The sequence below is a fragment of the Rutidosis leptorrhynchoides genome, chromosome 5 (genome assembly GCF_046630445.1).
Source record: "Rutidosis leptorrhynchoides isolate AG116_Rl617_1_P2 chromosome 5, CSIRO_AGI_Rlap_v1, whole genome shotgun sequence".
Classification (NCBI taxonomy): domain Eukaryota; kingdom Viridiplantae; phylum Streptophyta; class Magnoliopsida; order Asterales; family Asteraceae; genus Rutidosis; species Rutidosis leptorrhynchoides.
Genome location: NC_092337.1, coordinates 325,079,432 through 325,103,994, shown reverse-complemented (window position 1 = coordinate 325,103,994; position 24,563 = coordinate 325,079,432). Strand labels below are relative to the sequence as shown.

Sequence of the window (24,563 nt, the reverse complement as noted above, 5' to 3'; positions counted from 1 at the left end):
GCGTATAGTAAATGACGATATTTAAATAACAATATAAAATAAATAACAATAATTAAAATGACAATAAATAAAAGTACGAGGAAAAATGAAATAAAATATATTATGCTTATTTAAGCTTCCGTAACCATGATGTTTGACGTTTTGATTATTTATTACCCTGGGTTAATTGTCCTTTGTCCTGGATTATTTAATATGTCCGTCTGGTTTTTGTCCATAACAGTCCATCGGTCATAAATTTAAAGTGCGAGTGTCCTCGTCAAATTATTCTTATACCCGAAGTCAAATATTCCAACTAATTGGGGACTTAAACTGTAACAAGGTTTTAATACTTTATTTAATAATTACACCAGGATATCGACTGCGTGTAACCCAAGGTTTTAATACTTTGTTATCAATTATGCCAAGTGTCCTTGTACATAATTTCACCCCTGTTTTAATAATTCTAGTGACTATTAATCCATTCCCGTGTCCGGTTAAATGAACGATTATTCGTACATATAAATACCCCGCCCATCGTGTCCGATCGAGTGTATATGGTTATTTATAGGGACGTCCAATTGTAAATCTTTATATTAAAATTAACAAACTATCATTTAGTTAAACAAATATAAAGCCCATTAATAGCCCATAGTCTAATTTACACAAGTGTCGTTCTTTTGTCCAAACCTCAATTATGGTACAAAGCCCAATTACCCAATTTTAATATTTTAGCCCAACATCATGATTACTTCGTCTTAAATAAGCATAATAATAACTTAAGTACGAGACATTAATTTAAAAAGGAGAACATAGCTTACATTGATTATTTATCGCGTAGTGGTACACGGACAGAATTTCGACTTCAAAACCCGTAAAAATAACTTTTACATAACCCAAACTAATCTAATATAACACTAATCTATACTATATATATATATATATATATATATATATATATATATATATATATATATATATATATATATATATATTTATTTATATTATACTAGGGAGTATTATTATTATTATATCTTTTTTACTCGCAGAATTCGTGAGCTTTTATAGGAGTTTTGATTTTTGACAGCTCCGCGAGTCGTGGAGTTTTTAGCCTTCAAACTCCGCGAGTCGCGGAGTTTGAAAATCCAGCTCAGGATCATTTGTCTCATAGCTTGTCGACATAATTTTTAAATATATATAATATATAAATAATTTATATAATTATTTAAATATTATATTATATTCTTGTGCATAGTTGACTTGTAATTTTTGGTCCGTTGCGTCGGGCGTTGATAGTTGACTCATGTCCCGGTTCCGGATTTTCGAACGTCCTTGCGTACAATTTAATATCTTGTACTTTGCGTTTTGTAACTTGTACTCTTGTCATTTTTAGACGTTTTTCATCAATAAATTGAACCTTTTGAATTGTATCTTGAACATTTGAGCTTTTTGGACGTTTGTGTCTTCAAATCTTCGTTTTCGCCTTTTGACTTCGCACTTATTTATTTAAACAATTACAATGAAAATATAATACAATTACATATGAAAACCTATTATTTAGGAGGGATATTGCTATGAAATATATGTTCCTTTTTAGCCTTATCAAATATCCCCACACTTGAGCGTTGCTTGTCCTCAAGCAATACAGAACTTGAAATAAAAACATACATGAATCACTTTTTTATTCATCACACTTTGTACATCAGTGATTTTGATATGGTGGTATAAACAATGAAAGTAACGATAGAACCATGGTTAAAGGTGGGTGTGTCATCCACAGTTGCCTCGGGTTTAGGTCAACGACACTTGCAATCAAATAGCCGATTTACTTTCGGTTTCCAAAGCAAAGTGCACATTTGAAAGGCGGTTTACAGTCCCACATGACTATGAAAATGTAGATCCTTAAGGAAATTGGATCTTTATGAAAATATTTGATCTTTTGAAAATTCAATCTAGCTTTTACCCTAGATAAGTTTTCTGGAATAACCCTTCACCGGTGTTTGCAAAATATTTTTGTGGGTTGTGTGGGTTTCAGATTTGAAAATTTTAGCTCAACACTTGTGGTTTTGTGTTACCCACTTGCTAACCTTGTATTAGGAAAGCAACACGTCCAGTTTACTTGTCCCGTATATTACCTTTCGGCAAACTACCGTCCGGTTGTAAAGGAAAGTGATGAACAAGCAACTGTTAAGGCAATGTCCCGTGACATGCTTTTGATTATGGTCTATAAACGTGTCGGATGCTATTACTATCCTTTGTAGGAGCAATAGTAAAGATCATCCTATGATTTTTCAGTCTGGCACAAGGTCTTGTCTTTGACCATGCTATGCAACCACCGTTCTTACGGTTGACACCCGATTTGGTTCAGGTGACCTAATGAATTCCAGGTGAATTCCTAGGATTTTACGTTCAATGGTAATGAATGCATTGAAAATAGGGTTTTTAGAAAACAAATCGGTTTGTAATTTTGATCAAAATATTTTCTCGTTCAAGCTCGAGTTTAGATATCATTGAATTCCATGAGTTTGTAATTCTCAATCTTTAAGGTCAATCTCAAGGATTGAGTAATATCAGGCTTAAAAGCTGATTTTTAATCTTTAAGGAGATTATCCTTTCTGGGGGTCTGATTCATTAGTCTTATCAAGCTAATTTGCACGGCGCCCTCCCCATTTTACGAGATAAATCCTTCTCATGGTTAGGATAAATCTGACCACTTGGCGACCCTGTTTGATGCTGAGGTCCGTGGATTTCCTGCTGATTTTAGAGATGACTTTTCTAGATTTTTCGTCAACCTACAGCTGGTCTGGACGACAACTTCATGACCTAAATCAAGAAGTGCGTGTCTTTTTCGGAAGACTTTACTTCCTTTAAATGATGGAATTGATTCATCGTGTAGATCCATCTTTCATTACAGTAAATCGGGTAAAATAGTTAATTTAGTCCAAAACAAAAGCACCTGCAATAAACTTTACAGAAACATGTGATAGATAGTTTTTAATTGAATAACTTGGCACATTCTCCCCACACTTAGTTTCTTTCTTTGCCTTTTTATTCTCCTTTATTCCATTTTAAATGAATTCAATCGTTTTAGGGTGTTTCTCAGTTTATGTCCTTTCCGAGGTAACGATAATTTCGGTATTAACACCTAGTTTTCATCGTTTATAAATATGTATAAACATGATTTTGACTTCATTTAGTTGAAATTTTTTTCAAATTTTCACAAAATTTGGCAAATAAAACCAAGTGTAAACCCGAGAGAATTTATAACCCTTCCCCACACTTAAGATCATGCAATGCGCTCATTTATATGAAATCAGACTATAATTATAAATTCATGAGGGTGATTAGTGTAGAAAGTAGTTAAAGATACCATAAAATTGCAGGATGATAGATGGTGCACCTCATCGTTCATTCCTTCTTGTTTTATCACACATGTTTATTTTTCTTCAAAAACGGTTGCTTTTCTGAACTGTTTGATAATTTTTGAAAATGCGTCTTTTACCCTAATTTATTATGCATGTTTATTAACGAGTTATGCACTAACCCGAACCCCTAATTTAACGTTAAGTGGGGTTAGACTTCCCCACACTTAGCTGACGACATGTGAAGTCGGTAGAATAAGTTCCATGAATTAGAGTAGTGAGCCAGTTATTTACATTTCGGGTGGTGTAGAATATATCAATGGGTTTAAAGTTTAGACTCACCCGATCGTCACTACTTAATTCTTTTTTAAGTGTAGCTTTTAGTAAATGGATATGTCTCTTTTCTGGTTCTTGGTCAAATGGATCGATATACACCAACATACTTATATCTATAGGGTGGACAATTCCTAACATTTCCTTCCGTTTATTCTCGAAGTCAAAGTTTTCACCTCTATTACCCAATTGGGTGAAATTCGAGGTGTCATTATCTATTACAGCTCGTAGTTCATTTCCGGTGGATGACTCGTCTATTGAGAATATTGGGTTGGAAGGTTGTAGAATGGTGAAGTTCGGTTTGGCCTTGGGGGTAAAATTTTCAACGTTATCGTATTCCCAAGAGTACCAATTTGTTACCCTTACTTCTTCTTTATCCATTGATGGATCGATGATTTCGTCGGTAGAGGCTAATGTGTCGATATGTTGTGAAATTGGTAAGACTGAATAAAAAGTATCATCGGGATAGTTGGTGATTTCGGAGCTCTCGAATTCATCAAAATTTGATGATATGAGATTTTCTTGCACACGACTCCTCAGATCAACAGGTGTGTAGTCTGATAGAGTTTCAGCTTGCCGGTTTACAAACTCTCTCATTTGTTCATTTTGAGCATTGAGTTCTTCGAGTTTGATTTTCATATTGTCTAATAAATTTTCAGACACGTAATTTTCCTCGTCTACTGGTTGTTGAGTTTGGAAATATTCTTGGGAATAATCCCAATTTGAATTGTATTCTTCATAATCATTCCATTCGGGTTCCGTGGGTGCGTAATTTTTCATAGGAACGTAATAATAACATTCCCATGTTGAGTGATAATCTCCACAGATTTCACAACCAGTTATTGTTTCGTCATTCGTGATCCAAGATTGACCGAACGAATTGTCATCAACACTCGTTTGAGAGTATTGATTTAATTGATTTTGGATATCAAAAAGAGTTTCCATAGCCTTTTTTTCAAAATTTTCCATTTTATTGCGATGGCCAAATTTTAGCTACAATGTGGTGCATTTACTAATTATCCTATTAGTTATAAAAATAGAAAAACTTATATAAGTTGTCCAATTAATAGACTTTTCTGCTTTTGCCCACGTTTCGAATAGCCAAAAGATGCAGCAGGGAGCCAGAACCCTTTAAATCGGAAGCTCACAACTCAGCCACTAACAAATTCAACTATTACTACGAAGCAGAAAATTGTCAACGTCCATTAATTTAACCACTTAAATAATTTTTCTTTCTGTTTGAGATATTAGATAAGAAATAGAGAAAATTTCTAAGTCCTAAAAACTAAAGCGTCGAGAAATAAGAAAGAAAAAGAATGCGCGTCGAAAAACGTCGAAAAATAAAAATAAGAAAATAGCGCGTCGTAACTTAAAAAGGAATTAAAAACTAAGAATTAAAAGTTGCGTCTAAAAATATTAAAGCTTAAAAGAAAAACTATATCCTAAATGGTAATAACTTAAAAAGGTACTAAAACTTAAAAAAGGCGTCGCAAAATTCTAAAGCACCTAAATCTTAGTCTAAATAAAAAGCACTTAAGGGATTTTACGGCAAAGCCTAAAAATCTAGAAGTAAAAATAACTATGGCAAAAACTAAGTTTAAAACTAAATATGAGCTAAAAATACAAATATTACGCTAAAACGATTAAAAAGGGACAAAATATAAAAATATACAAAAAGTTATAAAAAGTACAATTTTTATAAAAATATTATTTTTATATTATTTATTTATTAAAACTATTAATTTTACAAATTAATTAAACTAATTTAACTAAAATATATAAATTAAATAAAAAGTAAAAGTAATTATAATAATAATAATTAGTTAGGGTTATAATAATAATAATTAATAATTATCCGTAATTAATGCTGAATTAGGGCTCTGTGTACCCGTGTCAGAGTGTCTCCGCGAGTTGCGGTAATCGATGCAGCAAACCCCGCGAGTCGCGGGGTTCCAAAATTTAACTCTGGTACAGTTTTTAATTTGACGTGTTTTTTTTATTTTTTTTTTATTTTTCTGTTTTAAAATCTAAATATTTATATAATAAAAACTTATATAAAAATAGAACTACTTTATAATTTTATAAATAAAAATCGTAAAACTAGATTTATATATATATATTTTTTTTTTATTTTTTTTTTTCGGTTTTTTTTTTTTTTTAAATTTGATATTGTTTTTCTAAAAATATATTTATACAAATATATATTAAAAATATAGCATTTCGCCAAGTCCCCGGCAGCGGCGCCAAAAACTTGATGTCGTAGCGTGGTGTACGAAATAGTATTAATTTAAATACGAAATACGACGAAATATTACACAAGTTTTAATTATTTATTTACAAATGAGATATACCTAAACCTTGCTACAATACTATAGGCAGTGTACCTAATCGTAGAGTAGTATAGTTTTTAGTAAGTCCGGTTCGTTCCACAGGGAGCGGGCTTATTGCACACTATATTTTTAAACAACTATATTTGTACAAAATATATATAATTATATATAATAATATATAAAAGGGGGTTTACCGTTTAATGACCGGTTTGTCGATTTATATTTTAAACGAAGCGTATAGTAAATGACGATATTTAAATAACAATATAAAATAAATAACAATAATTAAAATGACAATAAATAAAAGTACGAGGAAAAATGAAATAAAATATATTATGCTTATTTAAGCTTCCGTAACCATGATGTTTGACGTTTTGATTATTTATTACCCTGGGTTAATTGTCCTTTGTCCTGGATTATTTAATATGTCCGTCTGGTTTTTGTCCATAACAGTCCATCGGTCATAAATTTAAAGTGCGAGTGTCCTCGTCAAATTATTCTTATACCCGAAGTCAAATATTCCAACTAATTGGGGACTTAAACTGTAACAAGGTTTTAATACTTTATTTAATAATTACACCAGGATATCGACTGCGTGTAACCCAAGGTTTTAATACTTTGTTATCAATTATGCCAAGTGTCCTTGTACATAATTTCACCCCTGTTTTAATAATTCTAGTGACTATTAATCCATTCCCGTGTCCGGTTAAATGAACGATTATTCGTACATATAAATACCCCGCCCATCGTGTCCGATCGAGTGTATATGGTTATTTATAGGGACGTCCAATTGTAAATCTTTATATTAAAATTAACAAACTATCATTTAGTTAAACAAATATAAAGCCCATTAATAGCCCATAGTCTAATTTACACAAGTGTCGTTCTTTTGTCCAAACCTCAATTATGGTACAAAGCCCAATTACCCAATTTTAATATTTTAGCCCAACATCATGATTACTTCGTCTTAAATAAGCATAATAATAACTTAAGTACGAGACATTAATTTAAAAAGGAGAACATAGCTTACATTGATTATTTATCGCGTAGTGGTACACGGACAGAATTTCGACTTCAAAACCCGTAAAAATAACTTTTACATAACCCAAACTAATCTAATATAACACTAATCTATACTATATATATATATATATATATATATATATATATATATATATATATATATATATATATATATATATATATATTTATTTATTTATTTATATTATACTAGGGAGTATTATTATTATTATATCTTTTTTACTCGCAGAATTCGTGAGCTTTTATAGGAGTTTTGATTTTTGACAGCTCCGCGAGTCGTGGAGTTTTTAGCCTTCAAACTCCGCGAGTCGCGGAGTTTGAAAATCCAGCTCAGGATCATTTATCTCATAGCTTGTCGACATAATTTTTAAATATATATAATATATAAATAATTTATATAATTATTTAAATATTATATTATATTCTTGTGCATAGTTGACTTGTAATTTTTGGTCCGTTGCGTCGGGCGTTGATAGTTGACTCATGTCCCGGTTCCGGATTTTCGAACGTCCTTGCGTACAATTTAATATCTTGTACTTTGCGTTTTGTAACTTGTACTCTTGTCATTTTTAGACGTTTTTCATCAATAAATTGAACCTTTTGAATTGTATCTTGAACATTTGAGCTTTTTGGACGTTTGTGTCTTCAAATCTTCGTTTTCGCCTTTTGTCTTCGCACTTATTTATTTAAACAATTACAATGAAAATATAATACAATTACATATGAAAACCTATTATTTAGGAGGGATATTGCTATGAAATATATGTTCCTTTTTAGCCTTATCAGTCATACCAGCTTCATCCAGAAGAGACCAGTCAATGTATTTCCCAGGATAGAAGTGGTCCTTGAGCCTAAGCTCTAGGCCTGCTCTAGAACATGGGTTCAGTAAAATTTGTTGTAAACACGGGTCAGTTGAGAGTCTCTGGATATCCTCCGGGATTGTTGGCACTTCATCATCCTCAGCCTCTTTTTGAGCCGCAGAGCCCTTACCTCTACCCTTGATTCTAATACTCTTTTGGCGCTTTGCTCCGCTTGCTGACCCATGTGACCTTGTGGGATCATTAGTCTACAAGACAAGACAACAAGAGAAAAAAAACATTGTGGAGAGGTAACAGTTAGCACATAAACAATTTGCTTTCAAATTTCAATCATTATTTACAAATAGATTTCAAAAATTCACAATCAGTTTCATCATACAAAACATGTGCGTGTATATCATACATGAATAAAACAATTGCATTTAGACATCGTCAATATGTGAAACCAAATAAAGACAAACTACTTGGTGAAATTTCAAACTTTACACAAAGTTGCAACATTTAGCTCATGCAATCAATTGTCAATCATATGTAGTATCATAGGCTAAACATGCATTATACTCTATCATTAAGCTCATCTTGGTCAAACATGGTCAACATGAACCAATTGCAAAAATTCAACCCTAGTCAAAGGCTAATTAGTTCAAAATTTGACTAAGGCAAGAGTATTCATCAAATTATATCAATTCTTCATGTTATAACATAAATATACCGCAAACAAGCACAATATCACTAATCACATGCCCAAATTGGTCAAACCAATTCAAAACCCTAGCTTATGAACCCTAATTTTCAATTTCAAATCATACAAGCATGAAAGACGGATTCAAAGCAAGATAATCATGGTAGACTAATAATTAAGCATCAACAACATCAATTAACACTCCAATTTGGCTCAAAATCAAAAACTCCCAAATTGGATGAACCCTAGAATTTCAAAGTTGAAATCTATGTAACTAAGCATGCAAATAATGTTAATAAACATCAATGTAGTCTAGATTCATCAATAATTCAACCATTAACATCATAAATCAAGCATAATCTACGAATTAAGCATAAAGAGAAAAGTGGTAAAAAAATCAAATCATGTTAAAGAACGAATTAAGATGATGGATTCTTACTTATCCCATGTTAGATGATGAAGATTTGCAAGAAAATTGATGAAATTTGAAGTTATGGGTCGATTTGGGTTAGGGTAGCGCTGCTATTAGAGAGAAAATTGAAGTTGGGTGTGAAAAAATGAAGTTTGGTTTGTGCAGAATTTCTTAAGTAGCAGATGAAAAAGCGCCGCTTTTCAAACAGGAGCGCCGCTCCTGGCAAAACGGAAGCGTCGCTTTTGAAAGAAAAGCATCGCTCTAGGCGAACTAAAAGCGCCGCTTTTGAACACAAAAGCGCCGTTCTTGGCTACTGTCCATTTTTGGTTCCAAAACACAGGTTAAAGCGTCACTCTTGAGTATGAAAAGCGCCGCTTTTGTACCTGATTGCAGTTTTTCTTATTTTAAAGTCCATTTTGACCCAGTAACAAACTATTTTTGGATTTATCAGTTTAACAAAGTGCAGAAAAATTAACTAAATGCAAATGCAACTAATCAAAGAGAAAATCATACAATTCTACATGTAATGCAATTAAAGGAAAGTATGTACAAGATTGTGGAAATTGTTTAACGAGTCTATCACCCGACTCAACTTCCACTAAGGTCTTAGCTAACTCTGGGGTGGTAAACCTCCTCTCCCCTTGAACTAAGGGAACCATCACCTTGTCCACTTTCATTCATTATCAACACTAACCAATCATTAATGGCTTTGGTCTCCTTGATTAACTCCTCAAGCTTGCATTTTTCATGTTTTAACAAGTTTGACACTAACCATTTTCTCAATTTCTCATCCTTTTGGGATGAGGCATGATGAATTTTACCATATAACTTTCTCATTGACTTATCAATAATATCATTTTTATGATTAAGCTTACTTGGGACTTTTAGGGTCAAACCACCACCACATCTAGTTGACGAACCAACTCGCTTTGGACTTGTAGTGCATTGCACACTAGCAACAATTTGTGGTGTGGTTAAAGGCTTTGGTGGTAATTTAACACTTTTGCTCTTAATTCTTGTACATTTTCCTTTGTCTCTAAGGGTCAACTTCTTGGTTCTAAAGTCAAAGAAAGAACCCGTGGTTGCCAAAAATGGTCTTCCCAAAACTAGGGGTACAACCGGGTCTTCCTTTATATCAAGAATCACTAAATTGGTTCGAATTTCCATGTCCCCTACCTTAACAATTAGGTCCTTGGCGATCCCCATACTAGGATTAATGGATTGTTCAATTAATTTCACCCCCATTTTGATGGGTGAAAGGTCCCCTAGACCGAGCATTTTATAAATGGACAAGGGCATGAAATTTATGCTAGCTCCCGAGTCGGCTAATGATGTAAATGTTCCCGACCCATTCACATTGCATGACATTAGGAAATGTCCGAGATCACCCATTTTGGTTGGTAAGTTTCGTTTTCTCAAAATCCCATCACACTCCTTAAGTAAGAAAGTGGTGGATGCTTGTTCAACCTCTCCCTTCTTGGCCATAAGTGCTTTCAATAATTTCCCATAATTGGGCATATTTTCAAGCACCTCCGCCAAGGAGAGTTTAACATAAACATTGTTGTGTTCGACTTGGGTTAACTTACAATCCACATCCTTTGGATGTGTAGGAGGCAATGGTTGAGGTTGTGAGACCGGTGTCTCCTTGTTTTCCTCGATTGATATAGTGAATACTTCGATCTCCTTGCTTTGTTTCTTTGTATCCAAGATGTTTTCTACCCTTGCTTCTTTTTTCAAGTCACCCAATTCAACTTTCTTTAAGTCAACCTCTAGATCCTTGCATGTTAACTCGGTAGCTTCCATTGTCATAATACTTCTCACTTGATATGGAATATATTCAGCTAATTCCAAATCTTCTGAGAACTTGAACACCCCGAGATCTATTGTATCCATACCCAAAGATTCATCCAAATTAAGCTCTCCCTCATCAACATCGAATGCAAAAACTTGAGGGGGTTCGGTTTGATCCTCCTCTTCCATTGAAGCAATTGAATTTACTTGAGCATAGTTGTTGTAAGGATTTGATGAACTTGCTTAGTTGGTGTTTTGATTGGTAGTGTTGCTCTCGATTGGATTAACTCTAGTGGTGTTGTGATTTTGGTTTTGTTGGTTACTCCAGTTATTATTGTAGTTGGTGTTTGGGTTAACTTAAGTGTTTGATGGCAAAGTGCCTTGAGGTATTTCGGCAACTTGACTTGAAAGTCTCCCAACGGTGCTCTCAAGGTTTTGGAATGAGGCTTGGTTGTGTCGAATTTATTGCTTCAAGAACTCATTTTCCTTTGTCAATAACGCTTCGGTTGATTCCACCTTCTTGATATAGGTTTACATCATCTCCTCTAGGCTTTTAGAAGGTTGGGAAGGTTGGTTGTTTTGTTGACTTTGTTAGTTTTGTTGAATGTAACCTTGGTTATTTTGTGGTTGACTATAACCTTGGTTTTGATAACATTGATTTCCTTAGTAATTTGGGTTGGAATGGTTATTGTAAGATTGATTGTTGTAATTTTGTTGGTTGTGGGATTGGAAATTGTTTCCTCGATTTTGGTTGTAATTGGAGTTGTAACCTTGGTTTCGGTTTTGGTTTGTGAATCCGAGTGGTGCATTGGTTTGAGTGTTGAACGGCACTTTTTTTTGGTTAGTATCACACCCCCAGTTAGGGTCTGGGTGAATGTGACATTAATATCAAAAATACAAACATATCATATAATGAGAACGACACTATATGATAAAAATAAACTTTATTGAGTACGCAGCGGAATGAAATAGAATGTCGTTACAGGAATTGAAATTACAAGAATGTAAATAAATGCATAAATAATAAATGTGACTCTTTCTTCAAGCCCTAGAGTCCAAGTAGCATCACACAGATAAGAGTAAGCTGATCAATCGTAAACTGAGACAAATCATGCTAAAGTGTTAACCAAAAAGGTTGAGTGAAGTTCATAGGTTTAACAAAATAGTTGACCGTTGTTTAGACCATAAGATTTTTATTTATAAAAGTAGATCTCGCAGGGATCTAAAAGTAGTGCCAAGTTTGTGATATTTACACTAAACAGTTTCAAAGTTTGCCCCATGACAAGTTGTAATGTCCTTGTCGGTTTGAATCATTATTAAGTAATACAATGACTTGGTCAAATGTATCGGGGACGTTACTCCCGATAGGCCTACCCCCAATAATTAAGAATGCGTTATGTAAAATCAATTAAAAATATCACAGTGGGGACTTGAAGGACATAGCCAGGTATAGCACAGTTTAATAGTTGGTACTTGTGTTTAAGTTGTAAATATTAAAAGAAGCATGTGTCTCACCCCATTAAGTTTAAATAAATTGCGCAATAGTAAGTGGGGCTATGAAGTTCACCTTAGTAAGTAGGAGAAGAGTTATTATTCCTCGGAATAGAAGAGTTGGATGAATGTGAGCAGAAAATCAACCTAATGACATTTAAGAGTAGTTAAATGTTTGCCCAAGTTTAAGTTAAGTATGCAAGTGTTTAAGTGTAGTTCGTTATACTAAATTCCCATTCTTAGTAAGTTTTCCATTTTTAGTAAGTTTCTATGTTTAGTAAGTTAGTGTTGAACACTAGTGAATTGTTCTTAATAAGTCCACCACTTATTAAGTGTGTAAGTGACTAAGTGTTGTTCACTTAGTGAGTGTATGATCACTATAGTCGGGTTTGATATTGTGCACCATACCCAAACATCTATGCCACCGCCGAGTCACTTGAATGATCTATTGTTACCGGTTAGCCCAGGATCTCTTGACCAGAATCTAAGTCTTGACATTCAAGATCCACAAGCGTCCCATAATGGTACCAATGATCATCCTAGTAGTATAGGTGTGTAAGTGTTAGGTAGTAGTATGTAGTATACATAGTAGTATTATGGTTTTAATTAATTAGAATAGTATTAAATATTAGGTGTTAATAATTAATTAATGATTAGGGTTTAGTAGTATTTAATAGTGTTTAGGGTTTAGTAAAGTAATGATTAGATTTAATGATTAAATGATTAGGTAATGATTATTATATAATTAGGGTTATATAATTAATGTTTAGGGTTTAAGTAGTATTAAATAGTGTTTAGGGTTTATGTATGTATATGTGTGTGTGTGTGTGTGTATATATATATATATATATATATATATAGTTTATATATATTATATATATATATATATATATATATATATATATATATATATATATATATATATATATATATATATATATATATATATATATATATATATATCCGTATGTATATATGTATATATATATAATAAAAAAATTTTTGTATATATATATAAATCGTATATATATATATATATATATATATATATATATATATATATATATATATATATATATTATGTATATATATTTGTTTCCCTTTTTAACCATTAACAAATCTTTGATAAATCTTTAGGGTTTTGAAGATCTAAACATTTTTTTTTAGAAACCGTATATGTATGTGTATGTGTATGTATATGTTTATATTTTTTTATTATATATGTATATGTATATATATGTATATATATATATATATATATATATCGTATATTTTTAACAAGATTACATACATGTTAATGATCCAAATAATTTAGGTTTAAAGATTCAACAAAATTTCTTTTTTTTATATAGTCTTGTATATGTATATGCATATTGTTTATATATATATTTTTTTACATGAACAATATGAATGTTAAGATCAAGAATGAATATGATTATGAATATAAACATGAATCGAAAGATAGAATTTAAAAGATTTGGATCTAGAGTTATACCTTGATGATGTTTGATGAAGATTAACAAGAAAAGATGAATATCACTTGAAGATGAAGATCAAATAACCCGAATAACGAAGAACACATTTGAAGATCTTGATGAACACGAAGAACATGCTTGAATATTAACCCGAAAACTAGAAGTATTTAACCAAAACTTCAAAGTGGTGTGTGTGTGTGGTGTCTTGGCCGAAACCACAAGAGAGGGAGAAGGAGGAGATTGTTTTTGTGAGGTGATTATGAATGAGAGAATGGGATGAGAAAAATGGTTAGCAAGCACCTCTATTTATAGTTGAGATTAGGTCATTCTAGAATTAGGTTTAGGTTAGAATACTTGAAGGAAAAGTTAGAAATTAGGGTTAGGTTATGGGTGGTGGTTTTGGCCGATTTTCCCAAGGGAAAAAGGATCTTTTTGCCTTGCCCAAAATCGGCTACGGTTAGGAGGAAGGGATGGAACTTTTTTTCGTTTAAGTCCTTGTACTTTTGGTTAGTTAAAATGGCTCATTGTATGTTCAAGTTTAAATGTTTAAAGGCTACAAGTTTTAGAGTTTTACATTTTGCTTACAATAGTTCTTAAGCTCCTTATTTTTATCTTTTATTAACTTGTCAATTATTGCTCAAAGTTAATTAATATGTTTTATAACTCTTAATACTTAACAATTGTTGATTAATGTTTAATCATTAAGTTTTAATTATATTATTTAGGCATTTATTATTGGAAAAATATAGAATGGAAAAATGAGGGTCGTTATAGTTAGGGTTGTGGTAGCTATTGTTTGATTGATAAGAATTGTTGCCTTGGTTTGAAGTTCCTCCCCTTTGAAATTTTTGGTTACTCACATAGTTCACGTGAGCATCCGAATTCATAGGAATGTCGTCCAAGTCAATGTCGTTACATTGATTGATTTGGAGACAATTTTTGGTGAGTTGTGGTCCTTCGCACCTTTGACAACCGACTTACATCGCGACTATCTATTGTTGTAACTTTTTCAACTCTTTTCCATACATTTGAAATTGATTGTTCAAGCTTGCTAAGGTAATTTGCTCATCTTCACTCTCCACTTGAGCTACACTCTTCTTTGTCAATTCTCTTGGTGAAGGTGCCCATTCATACGTGTTAACCGAGATGTCTTCTAGTAAAATTTCGACCGCATTGGGTGATTTGTACATAAACACTCCACCCGAAGACGAATCAAGATATTGCTTCGTCAAAACATTAGTACCCCGGTAGAACGTGTTGATGTACTCCTTCTTAGTTAAACCATGCGGTGGGCAAGCTCTTAATAACTTCTTGAAACGCACACATGCATCGTATAAAGACTCATCTCCCCTTTGCGTGAACCCATTGATTTCCATTCTTAACTGTTCCACCTTTGAAGATGGGAAAAAGTGATTGATAAATGCATCGTTTAAATCTTGAAAAGATTTAATAGAATCGGATGGCAAATTCCTTAACCAAGCTTTTGCTTCTCCTTCAAGCGTGAAGGAGAATGCCCTTACCTTAAAAGCGTCATCGGAGACGTTTTTGGCTTTATAGATGTCACAAATATCGTTAAAGTGTTGAATGTGTTCGAAAGGATTCTCATCTATTAACCCGTGAAAGAACCTATCCTTGATCATCGTGAAAAAGTTACCCTCGATCTTCCAATTGTCCGCTTCGATTGGTGGCTTTGCCGGAGGCACAACCGTTTGTGCCACCAACCTAACATTCCACATTGGAGTGTCGTTTGGATCGTTTGCAATTTCATCATTCACCGGATCAACATTAACATGTGGATTACCCTCTTCTTCTCCGTCCATTTCTATCAAACAAAATGGCAAAACCTCAAAATTCTTCCTTAAATCCCGTTCTTCTCTACGCTTATAAACCCCGTGTACGTGTTTTTCAGGGTCAGAAAATGGTTGTGTGAACTCTTGATCCTTTTGGGACCTTCTTCTCATTCACCAAAAGACCTAACCTTCAAAGACAACACAAACACAAGCGGTTATCCAATACAAAATAATATATAGAAAGACAATAAAACTAACTTTTGTAAGGACGAATCCATATAAAAGGATCGAATAACTAAAAGCTTAAACCAAATACCCAACTTAACTTAGCTAACCGCTCCCCGGCAGTGGCTCCAAGAAAGTGTGATGTGACGTGAGGATACCATACATAACTCTCAAAATTTATACAAGATGCAAATATTACAAATAAGCACGCACAACTATCGAGCACTTAAAACCCGGTTATTATAGCACTTAATGTAAGTATTCTTATCAAGTTCGGCCCGTGAGAGCGGTGTAAATTGGATACTTGAAACTAATAGTTATCCTAGGGGTTTGTTTGATTGGGGGGTTTTGCGAGAGATTTTAACTAACAACTAAACTTTGCAATTAAACAAACTAAAACTTAACTAGCAACAAGTAACAAGTAATTAAGAAATGAGATTTAATCAATAAGACAAAGAGTGTTCACTTATCTAATCCTCTCTATGCTTGGATGACCCTTGTTTTACCCAATATGATATCACTTAAGTTGTTTGAACTAGTAAATGTTCTTAATCAAATTATACTTTAACAAATTCACATAAGCATTGTATACTAAGATCAAGTAATGTATGAATTGATTATTGTGATTATGCTTGGGTTGAAATCACTTGAAACCCTTCAACCATCAAAGTCACCTAAGATAGTCAAACACCACTATGATGAACAAAGGTCAATTGAAAACTAACCTAGACTAGAAACACAATCACTTGAAATCCCTATTCTAGTTGGCTAGATCACCTAAGGTGTTGAAGCACAAATTGATTCACTTCTCAAATCACTAAGAGAGCTACTCAATCTATGTAATCAAGGTAAAACCAATAACAAACATATCAATGGACCTCATAGCTAACTCAATAACACTAGCTCATGTATTTTCATTCAAAACAACTTCATTCAATAGATTAAGGGCACATCTTATGCATTAGAGATGCATAGATAAGTAAACACAAGTGATTTAGCCAAACATAGCAAAGATTACACTAGCAAAAATCATAAAAGCATCAATAAACATCATCTTGAGAGATTACAAGCAAAGATTCAAAGCTAGATGAAGATAAAGTGAAGATTACAATTAATTAGTGCAAAATAGATAAAGTAAAGTAGAGATTACAACCCAAAATGAATAAAAGAGAAAGATCTAGAGCTAATGATGATGAAATTTGAGCTTGCTTCCTCCAATTCACCTTAGAACTCTAATGGATGATGAAATTAGGGTTTTGTGTGTGAAATTCGGTGTAAAAACTGCAGCTCCCCTAAAAAATGACCTGTCTCTTTCCTTTTATAGTGGAGAAAATTCGGGCTGAAACAGCATCAGGAGCGTCACTTTTCCTTCAGGAGTGGCGCTTTTGGTTGCAGATAGGAGCGGCGCTTTTGACATTGGTGCGTCGCTTTTAGCTTGACAGGAGCGACGCTTTTGGCTTGTAGAATGACGCTTCTGCTCACTGATGAAAAATGAAGACAAATCATGCATAAGAGCGTCGCTTTTCCTTCTGGAGCGGCGCTTTTGGACCTTCAGGAGCGATGCTCCTTTGTAGGAGCGGCACTTTTCGAGCTGTTCCCTGCACTTGTCATTTTCTTTGCACTTTTTGAGCATTTCTTGGTCAATTTTACACCAAGTTAGGCATTTTGCCTTGAGTAGACACTTTGGCACAGGAAAACAACTTTTGGGCCCAACGAACTTCAAAACCGAATGAAATGAGGGCGATATGGCATAATAAAATATATATAAATGGAGCAATATCAAACTCCCTACATTTTAACCTTGCTTGTCCTCAAGCAAGCAAATCAATAGAACAAGCCTTGGAGAAAATTAGCATTCAAAGATTAAAGCCAAAGTGCAATGATTAGGAAATATGTGATACCTCCAAGAATGAGCACTTCAATTGGCCAGAATGAACTCCAAAACCTTTACAATTGCCGATGACCAAACATTCTTCTTCTCTCCTTCTTCTACTAGTGACATGAGCATAAATCAACGCTTCAATAGTCTTCAATCACCATCAAATCAACTACAATTCAAACCTAGGTCTACTCGAAACAATCATTCCCTGGTCAAAGTCAACTCTATCGCCTAAGAGATCATCAAACACCAAATCATCAAGCCTAAGATTTTTCACAATATCAAACTTTGACCTCCTTGACTTTGACCAATTGTGTAGGATTCGCGGGATAGCCATCAATTCAACTAAATCAAACCTCAACAATATTCACAATATAATCAATTTCACCAAAACGTATACAAGGTGACTCAAAATATATGCAACAAGCTCAAATCATCATAAAGCTCACAAAATGTACCCAAAATGAGAATGGGTCATGAAAATCGTCAAAATTACTGTTCGCCAAGGATTCCTTCGTGTAATAAGCGTATGCCCTAAAAAGTATGATCCTTTAGTCAACTCCGCGATGGCTATCCCTCTTCCACCTACATGCCCCTAAAACACCAATGTTTTGTCAATTTCAAATATAATATCGTCAATTCCATGTTTGGGTTAAGGTGGGTGCACCAAAGGTAGGGGACTGGGTACCCCTATCTTTATTGGTCAACCCGGGCTCGGGTCAACAGGCACTCATCAAGCTTTCTATCACAACTCTATGGTTTCTCTCATAGTAGGGCGAAAGCATTGACGGAGGTTCGTGGAATTAGGGCCCCACGTGGCTAAAATAAGAGATCTATCAATTCCAAATTTTGGGTGGAATTTGAATTCCTTGACGAGCGGGTGTGAGCCACTCAGGAGTGATAAAGATGAAACCTTTAACACCCGGCTAGGGAGACTTTACTCCCTTTAACAAACGGCTTGCCAGTGTGGTAAACGGCCTGCCACATGCCCAGATCAAACGGGCATGTCAAACGGGCTGGCCTGGCAAACGACCTCACCAAACGGCCTGCCAAACGGCCTGCCAGCCTTTTACAGGCCATTTTCACTTCTATTTAAAGGGCTTTTGTCATCCAATTTCAACACACCATGTCATAACCCGTCCTTAACCATAAGAACGAGTTAGATAACGTATGATTTCATTGCGAGGTATTGACCTCTATATGCGACATTTTTAAAAGAACAACTGCATTTATTTTACATTACAAACCATAACTCTTATTTTAATACAAGCTTTAGACAATAAAAAGATGATTATCGTTTAGCGATAATCTTAGACTTACAAACTTTACATGTGATGATAACAATACGATTTCTAGCATATTTTACATTACAAATCCTCCGATATGCAGTTTTATTTTTGACACAAATATGCATGCTCAAGATCTTGTTTAAATTCAACATGTTGCAGCGGAAGCTTCTAATTATCACCTGAGAATAGACATGTTTAAAACGTCAACATAAAGTTGGTGAGATATAGGTTTAATGCCGGCAGCAATATATATATAGACCACAAGATTTCATATATAAACGTTTTAATAAAAATATTCTAAGTGGTTGAGCACTTGGTAACCATACTTAACATTTAATCACGTCGCATATTCCCTTTATTATGAAATCTTACTACACCGTACCAAGTGTAGTCACGAAACGAAGTACTGTGCAACCGTTGAATACTGGTCGTCCAGTCCGGTTGGGGTTGTCAGGCCCGATAGATCTATCAACAGGATTCGCGTTTACAATACCGCTGTAAATAACAGTTACCAAGCTACAGGGAAGTATGCCAGTGGTACAACTCAACGTAGAATATATTTTTCAGTTACTTGTGTCCATATCGTAAAACATAAAATACATGTATTCTCATCCCGAAATATTTAGAGTTTAAAAGTGGGACTATATACTCACTTTCGTCTTGAAGATATGTAATTTTGACTTGGTCTCCGATTGATATCACAAACCTAACCATATATAATATATCAATACCTTTTCTTTTTAAACAATCGTCACATATATATACTTATAATACTTTTAATAATTCCTTAGTCCGTAGTTAGCAGTTCGATGTTAGTAATTCAATTTTAAATGGTTCATTTTTAGGTGATTAATAAACCCCCAATGAAATAAATAAAAACCCCATCGTATATGTATTGGTCGAGATTAATCTTGACCCACGGTACCGGTGTTGTCAAATGACGTGTTGCGTACATAAAGTACCGGTGTTGTCAAATGACGTGTTGCGTACAATCATGGGATCTTATGATTAATCTTCTCGTATTGTTTACGGGTGATCCTGAATCATATAAAATTAAATTATGAGTACATGTATATAAAATATCATGTTATTTTAGAAAGATGTGATTTATTTAATTTTTTTCCAATTAATCACGTAGCTAAATTAGTCTTGGATATCCGATTTCGTTTTGGTCATAGTTTCTTCGTTACAACTCCGTTTTCGTTGGTTCAACTTGCCACTTCCTTGGATCGAGTCCCTCTTTAAGAATATGAACTGTAAATACCTTAGTTTGTATTCGAAATCACAGGTCATAGGTCAAACTTTGGTGAAACTTATGAAGTTAATCATTTTCCATCATGTAAACAACCTTAAATGATTATTTTTCTAAAAATACTTATACTTTGAGTTAAATCATAAAATTTTTATGCGTTAACATATTCATAGTAAAAATCATTTTTCCAGAAAATAAACCTCCAATTCAAAGTTTAAGATGGTTTTTAATTATCCAACCCAAAACAGCCCCCGGTTACACTCCGACGTCGTAAAAACAGTTTTTAAGGTGTTCTTTGAAAAACCAAGTTAAACCTTGTTAAATTAGCATATATTTAAGATATATTACAGGTCTTGAAGTATTTTAAAAGTTAAGTTAGAAGGATCTATTTAGTTTGCAAACAAGTTTGAAAACATTCAAACTATGTTCTTGTTGTTAAAATTTTATACCACAAAATAAGATAGCTATATATATATGAATCGAATAAGGTTATGAACATAGTTACTACCTCAAGTTCCTTGGACAAGGTTGCTGTAAAAGAGGAGTAAGAACCTAGAACCAAAAGGGTGATGGAATTGGATGAAAGATTGGAAGTAAGTTTGTGTTCTTGGAAGAATTCTTGAAGTGTTTTTGTAAGGGTTTTCTTATGGTGTTTAAAGCTTGTTTCTATGGCTAGATCTTCAAGGTTTCTTGCTGAATGATTATGGAGTTCTTAGAACTTGTAAGTAGGTGAATTAGAGAGTGGTTTAAGAGTAAGAATGGTGAGCTAAAAATGGTTTGGTGTTGGTCCTTAAAAACGTGACAAAGGGGGGAGCAAGGACAAAATTTTTAAGCTTGTAATCTTGTGTATTTGTCAAACAATCATACAAAAGCAATTACCTCTACCTTAGGGCAGTAACAAGGGCTAGTTAGGTGGTGATTTGATGTGTATATACTAATAGTAAATACGTATAGAAGTTAGGTATGATACGAGTACATATACTCTAGATATACGTATAGAAATCTTGTGAAAAATAGAATGAGGATTTAAATATAGCTATCTTTTGTGAATACACTTATATGATTTTATGTATTTAAGTCCTTAAAAGTGATTAAATACATTACATATACGATATATGTATAAACATTATAGGTTATAAGTATTTATGTCAAATAACGTTACGTATGGTTATCGTTTTGAAAACTTAAGTTAGTAGTTTCAAAATATACTTATAACTTATTGTTATTAATACAAAATGAGATATTAAAACATTCATTAATCATGTTAAATATGTATATATACATATATATACACAAACGTATAATTATCATATATTGTATAGTTCGTGATATCATCGGTCAAACTAGACGGTCAAACGTTGTGTAAATCTCTTTTCGGAAACATAAATCTCAACAATTTGGATTGCTTATCATGTTGGTAAGGTTTAATTTATGTAAATATTAATCTTATAAGTATAGAACGATCGAAAAAGTGCGGGTCGTTACATTACCTCCCCGTTAAATAAATTTCGTCCCGAAATTTTAAAATTGTACCTATTTTGCGTCATCGAGAAACAAGTGTGGATACTTTTGTTTCATCTGATCCTCTCGTTTCGAAGTAAACTCAGGACCTCTTCGAGCATTCCAACGAACCTTAACGATCGGTATGTTGCTCTGCTTGAGCTGTTTAACTTCACGGTCCATGATTTCTATTGGTTCTTCGATGAATTGTAGTTTCTCATCGACATGGATTTCTTCAAGAGGAATGGTGAGATCTTCCTTTGCAAGACACTTCTTAAGGTTTGAGACGTGAAATGTATTATGTACTCCGGCGAGTTGTTGTGGTAACTCGAGTCGATAAGCTACCAGTCCAATGCGTTCGATAATCTTGAACGGGCCTACATATCTTGGGTTCAGTTTACCCCTTTTTCCGAAGCGTATTACACCTTTCCACGGTGACACCTTTAACATAACCATGTCACCGATCTGAAACTCTAATGGTTTCCTTCGAACATCGGCGTAGCTCTTTTGGAGACTACGGGCTGTTTTCAATCTCTCATTGATTTGTACTATCTTCTCAGTCGTTTCGTGTATGATCTCGGGACCAGTTAATTGTCGATCTCCTACTTCATTCCAACAAATAGGAGATCTACACTTCCTTCCGTACAATGCTTCGAATGGCGCAGCTTTAATGCTCGCATGATAACTATTATTATACGAGAATTCTGCTAATGGTAGATATTTATCCCATCCGTTTCCAAAATCGATCACACATGCCCTGAGCATGTCTTCAAGAGTCTGAATCGTTCTTTCACTCTGCCCGTCGGTTTGCGGATGATACGCGGTACTCATATCCAAACGAGTTCCTAGGGCCTCCTGTAGTGATTGCCAGAACTTTGATGTAAATCTACTATCACGATCGGATATAATGGAAATAGGTATTCCATGCCTTGAAACAACTTCCTTTATATACAATCGTAATAGTTTCTCCATTCTATCCGTTTCCTTTATAGGCAAGAAATGTGCAGACTTGGTGAGACGATCAACAATCACCCAAATGGTGTCGTATCCCCAGGCAGTCTTTGGTAACTTCGTGATGAAATCCATGGTAATACCATCCCATTTCCATTCTGGGATTTCTGGTTGTTGAAGTAACCCTGACGGCTTCTGGTGTTCAGCTTTGACTTTGGAACAAGTTAAACATTCCCCAACATATGTTGCAACGTCTGTCTTTAAATTAGGCCACCAATAATGTGTCTTAAGATCTTGGTACATCTTTCCAACTCCAGGATGTATCGAGTATCTTGTCTTATGTGCCTCATTCAATATCAACTTCCTTAATCCACCCAACTTCGGTACCCAAATACGGTTTGCAAAATATCGAATTCCATCTTCCCGTATAACGAGTTGCTTCTCATACTTCTTCATTATTTCATTTCCTATATTTTCTTTAGTAAGTGCTTCTCGTTGAACTTCTTTGATTTGTGAGTTGAGATTCATGCGAATTTTTATGTTCATCGCTCGTACTCGAATTGGTTCTCGTTCCTTTCTGCTTAGAGCGTCGGCCACCACGTTCGCTTTCCCGGGATGATAACGAATTTCACAATCATAGTCATTTATTAACTCAACCCACCTACGTTGCCTCATGTTCAGCTGTTTTTGATCGAAAATATGTTAAAGGCTTTTATGATCAGTAAACACAGTGCATTTAACCCCATACAAGTAGTGTCTCCATATCTTCAATGCAAACACGACTGCTCCCAGTTCTAGATCATGCGTCGTATAATTCCGCTCGTGAATCTTTAATTGTCGGGATGCGTATGCAATAACTTTCTTCCGTTGCATAAGAACGCAACCAAAACCTTGTCGCGAAGCGTCACAATATATTTCAAAATCATCGTTCCCTTCTGGTAACGATAAAATAGGCGCCGTAGTCAACTTCTTTTTCAGTAATTGAAATGCACTCTCCTGCTCAGAAGTCCATTCATATTTCTTCCCTTTTTGCGTTAACGCTGTCAACGGCTTAGCTATTCGGGAAAAATCTTGAATAAACCTTCTATAATAACCGGCTAAACCCAAAAATTGGCGTATCTGCATTGGTGTCTTAGGAGTCTCCCATTTTTCAATGGCTTCAATTTTTGCTGGATCAACCTGAATTCCTTTGCTACTAACAACGTGGCCAAGAAATTGCACTTCTTTCAACCAGAAAGCACATTTAGAAAATTTAGCATATAGCTGTTCTTTTCTTAACAACTCTAATATCAACCTTAAATGCTGCTCATGCTCTTGCTCACTCTTGGAATAGATAAGAATATCATCAATGAAAATGATAACAAACTTATCTAAATATGGACTACAAACTCGATTCATGAGGTCCATGAATACAGCTGGCGCATTCGTCAATCCAAACGGCATGACCAAAAATTCGTAATGACCGTAGCGTGTCCGAAAAGCAGTTTTCGGTATATCTTCTTCTTTGACACGTAATTGATGATAGCCCGATCTTAGGTCAATTTTCGAGTACACACATGATCCTTGGAGTTGATCAAATAAGTCGTCAATTCTCGGTAGTGGATACCGATTCTTGATAGTTAACTTATTTAATTCACGATAATCTATACACATTCGGAAAGATTAGTCTTTCTTCTTGACGAATAAAATTGGAGCTCCCCACGGTGAAGTACTTGGTCGTATGAATCCACGATCCAGTAATTCTTTTAGCTGACTCTGAAGTTATTTTAACTCGGACGGTGCAAGTCTATATGGAGCACGGGCAACCGGTGCAGCTCCTGGTACAAGATCTATTCGAAATTCTACAGATCTAAATGGAGGTAATCCCGGCAACTCTTCCGGAAATGCTTCAGGAAAATCTCTTGCCACAGGCACGTCATTGATGCACTTCTCTTTTTCTTTCTTTTCGACTTTATTAACATGTGCT

The 24,563-nt window shown here is 34.3% G+C and overlaps 1 non-coding gene across 1 annotated transcript; it reads left to right on the top strand.

The window, feature by feature from the left end:
- Positions 1–14,989: 14,989 nt before the first annotated feature.
- Positions 14,990–15,097, top strand: LOC139850749 (small nucleolar RNA R71). Its single transcript, XR_011760130.1, has one exon. It is a non-coding gene; the product is annotated as a small nucleolar RNA R71 (small nucleolar RNA).
- The last annotated feature ends 9,466 nt before the right edge of the window (positions 15,098–24,563 follow it).